We start from the raw sequence: 6,270 nt of genomic DNA, 5'->3' as shown, positions 1-6,270 counted from the left end.
GTGAGGTAAAGGCGGCGGGAGGCAGAGGTCGCTGCCGCAGGGCGCGCTTTCGCGCTTGCACAGCGCGCCGAGACCGCGCCGCAGGCACTGCAGGTGGACGGAAATCGGGGTGCTTTGTTTTACAAAAAAATTATTTTATTTTATTCTATTTTTCAAAGCCGAAGGGGCTCCGACAACACATGCCGGCCGCCGGGCGGACTGTACGTGACGGCTCGCTGCCGAGGCACCGCCCGCTGGGCGTCCCGGGGCTGGGCCGGGCCGGGCGAGCCGTGCCGCCCTCCTCCCCTCCCTCCCCGCTTCCTGCCGTGCTCCCTTCCCTCCCTCCCTCCCTCTCCGCTCGGCAGGTCGGGGCGCGAGGCGGCGCGGAGCACGGCGGTCCGGCGCGGTGCCGCTGAGGGGTGAGGCGGGGCGCCCCGAAATGGCGGACGCACGGGGTGTGAGGGGGGAGCGGCGCGCGGGGCTCCCCGCGGCCGGTAGCGCTGTGTGGCGCGGGGCGGGAAGCGGCGAGGGGGCAGCGCGTGGGGGCTGCCGGCCGGGAGGCGGCGTGTGCGTGCGTGTTTGTGTGTATTTGTGGGTTTGTGTGTATTTGTGTGTGTGCGTGGTGCCCGTGGTGTCCGAGGGCCGACTCCGTTCTTTCCCCTTGAAAGGTGTTTTTCTTGTCCTGCCCCTACTTCAACTTGTAGGGCTGCTAGAGGCAGAGGATGGGGAGAGTGGGGCCGGCTAGGAGTCCGGGCGATGTCCCGCTGCCTTCACGTGGAGCTGGGTCAGTGCTGCGCTGTGTGTCCCTCGCCGTGAGGGCTCTCCTGGTAGTCTCTGCTGTGTTGTCTTACAAATACTGCAAACTGCTGTACATTTAACAACAAAGTAAAATCTGGTTCTTCTCAAGGACGTCCATGATCAACCTGTTGCGGTGTCCTGCTGTATCTTGACAAGCCCTAGAAGCTTACGCTTGCCCAGAGCATCCCTCGAAGCGCCCCTCCCTCATGTCCCTCACGCGCTGCCTTTCTTTCTGTGAGAGCTCCAGCGGTGTCTGCTAGAACAGGGGGTCAGTAAATGTCATCACACACCAGAGGTGGTGCCCAGGGGCTGCCATTTTCTTGAACCAGTTTTGAAGCACGGCCCTTTTTCAAAAGATGTTTCAGTTGCCCTGGGTGAGGCTGTTGCCTAGACTCTTAAGGGATCTTTGGTGCTATAGATGCTGTCTGGGTGTTGCTGGAGCTGGAGAGTCTCAGGCAGATGTCCTTCCCCATCCTGCTTGACTGTTATTGCTATCAAACAATGATTGCTTGAGATGAGGAGAGCATAGCGTGGCTCTTTTGAGCTGTTACAGGCTGAAATGAAGAGGAAAAGAACTGTTTCGAATATGTCTCAGCACTGAGCAAGCTTGGTCTCAGTAAGTTTGGTGGACAAAATGAGTGATAGACTGAGCAGGACTGCTTGAACATGGGAGGTGACTGAGTTCATATAAACTGAGTGTCTAGTAGTCTTTAGCATAAACTGGGTCTACTTTTCTATCATTATGTCAGGCTTTCATGAGTAAAAGCTACCATTTTAAGGAAATCTCTTTGACACCTCTGTTTGATGTAGCGCGTCATTCGTCTGTGTGGGGAGTGGCTCTTCACTAAGCTCTATTTCATGGAGAAGAAAAAGGATCTGTCCTTCATGCTAGTCATAGTTAAGAGCTGTGATGCTGTGCTAAAGAATGCTATAGGTAACAAAAACTACATGAGCTCAAGGTAAACTAGAAAAGCAGGTGCAAATTTTTTTCTGAAGGAGTTTGTACATAGGACAGGATCCCGATCCAGAAACTGTTGGGATCTTGGGAATATTTGGGACAGCATCACTTAGAGTTTATCAGAGTTTTACCAGAGATGGCAGCCTGTCAGAGAGAGGTGTCCAGCATGTGCAGGTCTTTGCTCTGGCTTGGTACAGCTGCTCAAAGATGCTGGTATTTCAAGTCAGATATCCTTGCTGAGAGCTTGGGTTGTGAGTGGAAGCAGCCGGCAGCCTTTGAGCTCCTCTGTGTAAGTACCCTGAGATTACATCCTTGCTCTGTAGTGTCCTGATGTCCTTGTGTTCCTGTTACGGACATCTTTTTATCCACATGCCTTTTTCTGCAAAAAATATCTTGTTCTGAAGCTTCCATCAGCTACCCAATGCATGTGACTTCTGTTAAATAATAGTTTCTTGGTAGAGTCCTTCTGTAATAGGGGAGAATTATTGGTCTCAGCTGCCTGGTGAAAGTCCTGGCAGTCCTTGCTCTACATTGGCCTCAGTAAACAATAAGAACATATCTTGTCTGTTTGTTTGGAATAATGTCCCATGTGTGACAGCTGTTCATGTTTCACTCTGGAGTCCAAAGTGGTCAGTCCTTCCTGCCACATTTTCCTCCTATCTCAAGGCAGGTATACTATGGGAGGACTTGCTTTTAGGGACAGTGCGAAGAGCAGAGCACTTGAGAAGATGGAGCTTTGATAGCAAGACTGAAACTGTGGCTCTCCTCTTGAACCTATGATAGAAGCCATCTTCTGAGTTACCTAAGAGCACCACCTAAAAAGATTTTTCATAAATGCTTTGGCTTCCCAGTGTTTTTTTTTGTGCAGAACGAAAGCACCATGCCAGTTTGGAAGCAAGTAGGAAACAGGCACAGCAATTTGGCCTAAGTCTGTATTTGAGATAAACACGACCACATTTCCTGCCCTTCAGGGTTTCACTCGATGATTTGTGCCGTCATTAGTGCTGTGTAGGATGAACAGCAGCAGCCCTTTGCAGCATTGCTTTTCCTTTATGCTGCCAGGTAGTTCTACTAAAAGCAAAACACGTCTCGTTCTGTCAGACTGCAGCATGACACAGGAGAGATGAACTGCCTCACTTCACTCCCATTGACTGCCAACCCCTTGCAGCCTGTGCAGCATCAGCAGCTTTGCTGATCAGTGTGAGATTTTGTGGCCGTGACCCCTGCTAGCGCGGTTTGGCACGCTGTCTTGCCATGTACTGCCTGTGTTGTTCCTGCTTGTCTGCAGAATTGTTGTGTTCCTCTCTCTTCCCACGGCCCCTTTTCTTCCTCCAAACAGCACACGACGAATCCAGCCTTGAGTGCTGCCATACTGCTGCTGTGCTGGCTTACGCTTCATGTTGCTTCTTTGTGAGTGCAGTAAGGCATACATTGTCAAAGTCCTGGCTCTGCAAAGGACATTTCTGGTGTGGCCTCCTCAAATTTTTGCTATTGGGTGGGAGAGATTCTTCAGCAAGGGGGTGGAAGAAAGCTGCTTGTATCCCTTTGTGAAGCAAAAATTCAAGATGGGGGTGGCTGATGGCGTGGTATCTATCTGCTAAGAAGTTTCCAAAGAACATTCCGTATTATTCACGGCTAGTCACAGTTATAGTGCAAATCTGTGGCTGTTTCCTTTGCACACACACAGACCAAGGAACAATTCTCTTGCTTTTGAGGAAGCTGTGAAGGGGTTCTGAGCTATGTGTCCCAGGGTTGGTTGGCCATGGTAAATTCACTTCTGTGAAGTCTGGCTTCTGTTTCGAACAATCTTGTCTGGTGTTTCCAGGTGTCTTGTAACGCAATCATGTTGTTCCTGTGATTTTTCTTGTACCTTCTGCCAAAGAATAAAGCTTTGAGAGATAAAATGTGGAAGTACCAAATGTGAAAAACAAAAATAGGGGAGCTTTGCTGTTTCATGTTCAAGTCTACTGCTACTGTCCTCAGTGGCTTTGTCAGTCTGGCTCTTTAAAGCTCACGAAGAGACCCTCCTGCACTCCCCAGCTGTATCTCTGCTCTTGGACTTGACACTAGGTATCTCCAGCTGCTCCCTGACCACTTGTACCAACTGCTGAGGTCATGGAAAGCTGGAGGGAGGGTGACTCCTGGAAATTACAGCACATCCCTACTTCCTTGGCTGCGAGGAATGGAAACCAAGTCTTCCTGGTTGTTTAAAATCCTCTAGATCCTTCTGGTGAAGATCAGGTCTCCTTCCTTCTCTCTTCTTCATCCTTCCTTTCAAACTCTGAACACGCTTTTCCTCTTGCTGCAGCAACATGCACTTTGACAGAGCTTTCCCCCGAGAGTGGTGACCATCTCTCAAATCTGGAAGAAACACCCCTTTCTGTGCCTGAAGCTTGAGTGTGGAGGGAGGGACTGGAAGGGAAGGGCTGCAGGATGCAGATGAGGTGATCTGTCAGGTCTGCAGAGAGCACCTGCACCATCCCTCCCGAAGGCACAGAAGCCATTTGCTGCCAGCTCTTGGTAGATATCAGCACTGTAACAGCAGCACCGATGAGCATCTCGGCAGTGCTCGGCTCCTTCCCCCCTGCCAGGCTCCTCTGCGTGTGATCTCAACAGCCTGGCATCTGGGGGAATGTTTTCAATCAGTCCTATTAATCCTGAGTCCTGGCTGCTATACTGTAATAAAATTCTAGGCAGAATGAGCAGAAGGATAATTGCTGCTTTGCACTCCTGATATTTCATGTCAAAATAAGAGAGGTGGGAGCTACGTTTGTGTATGAGTGGCTCCGTCTGTGTTTCTCACACAAATTGCTCTTGCTGGTCAGGTGCTTATGGTTTTCCCTGCTAGCTGGACATGTGCCAGAGGTAGAAAGGGTGTAAATTTAAATAGCTGGTGGCACATGTATGTGTGTATAGTGTGCATTTTTTGATGCCAGCAGTGCTGGATGCTAGTGATGTTTATCTAGATAGATGGGAAAGTACATCGGGAATTAATGTTCTGCAGAGGTTAATGGAATACTTAACAGCTATATAACTTCAGTTGGATATTGACCCACAGCCACTGTCAGCAGAGTGCAGACCACCAAATACAGTTTTAATCATGCAGTGAGCTCTGTGGTACGAATTCTAGGCTACATCCATACGGGCTGCCACTGAGTTGCTTATCATACCTACTGCTGAGCACGAGTGTGAAAGGCGAGAGTGCATCCAAGTGAGGATGTGGGAAGCAGCGTGGTGAAAGGAAACAAAACATCTCGGGAAAGGCTGGAAGTGAGAAGTGTGGGAGGTGTGAGGAGGGATGTTGCTCAGAACCACAGGTTGTTCCTGCTGGTTTCTCCTGACAAAGGCCCATTATTGCTGAGCCAGGAATAGGTGACATCAAACGCTTGGCACTGACTGTTGTTTCTTATCTATTGCTGGTACTGGGTCTGAATGCAGAAGGAGCAAAGTTCACTTTTGCAGCCCCAGGGAAACAGAACAAAGCAGCGGGAGCTGGTGCAGCAGAGTTGCCAGGCTCTACCTGGATGTCTGTACTCAAATGGATTTTATCCCTGTAGCTGTGGAGTGCAAGATGCATGCTTGTTAGAAGCTGCGTGGTTGTGCTGAATTATGCAATGTTTCCCATGTATCTTTGCTGTCAAAAGAGTGGGAGATGCAGTAGGAAAAAGATCTGGGTGAGTTGAAATTATATCTGATGCCTCACCCTAGAACACTTCCCCTTTACGTGAGAGAAGTAGACAGGAGAAACACCAAGAGGCTAATTACTATTTTGCACTTCATATACTATGTGCCAAATGAAGTTGGGTTTTGGGGTCTGGACCGTGTTTGGGTATGACCAGCTTGGTCCACGTTTCTAACCACAACTCCTTTGGCTGGTCAGGTGGTTGTGGTCCTCCCCTGCCAGCTGGAAGAGTGCAGTACAGGTCTGTAGGTGTGTTTCAGGTAGCAGTGCAATCAGCTATTGGATGGAGGTGGCTCCTTAGAAAGGTGTAAGCATAAGCAGCCACTAGTGGAAGCAGATTGCTGGTCTTGTGGGACGAGGCGGGGTGGTCAGGAAGGTTAACAGCTTGGCAGCTGGTTAGATAACAAACTGTGGCTTACCAGCCTCATAGACACAGAGCGTTTTAGGGCTTGTACTGGCTTTGTATATTTAGACTTTCAGCTCTGTACATCACCCAGCAAACTGGTCACTTGTGAATGTAACTGGACTGCAAACAATGGATTATTTGACTTTTCCATTAGTTAAATTCACTTCAACCAAGAGATGTTTGGGGTAGGAATTTCTGGAGGGGAGGTTTCTGTTGTGTTTGAGCCTTAATGGCCTGTTGTCTGCTAATCTGCCAGAGCAAGAGCAGCAGTGTCTGCGTGGTTGTTCTCAGAGTGCACTGATCCTCAGTGACCCCAGCAGCCCAACATTAGAGAAAATAAGGGGGAAGCACAGATCCAGTCCATTTTACACACTGTGGGAGCCAGCATGTGGATGCCATTCATGCTGGCATGTCTGGCATGGCAGCCCGTGAGCATGGAGGAGGCAG

At 49.7% G+C, this 6,270-nt stretch overlaps 1 protein-coding gene across 1 annotated transcript in view; it reads left to right on the top strand.

The window, feature by feature from the left end:
• Positions 1–265: 265 nt before the first annotated feature.
• Positions 266–6,270, top strand: part of CD151 (CD151 molecule (Raph blood group)) — a 31,890-nt gene continuing 25,885 nt past the window's right edge. Inside the window, exon 1 of the mRNA XM_048948565.1 lies at positions 266–398. The gene's annotated coding sequence lies outside the window, so the exon portion shown is untranslated. The remainder of the gene's footprint in view (positions 399–6,270) is intronic.

This window comes from Lagopus muta, chromosome 6, assembly GCF_023343835.1.
Source record: "Lagopus muta isolate bLagMut1 chromosome 6, bLagMut1 primary, whole genome shotgun sequence".
In the NCBI taxonomy this organism is placed as follows: domain Eukaryota; kingdom Metazoa; phylum Chordata; class Aves; order Galliformes; family Phasianidae; genus Lagopus; species Lagopus muta.
The sequence above is the reverse complement of the archived record's forward strand: the minus strand, read 5'-3'. Positions and strand labels throughout refer to the sequence as shown.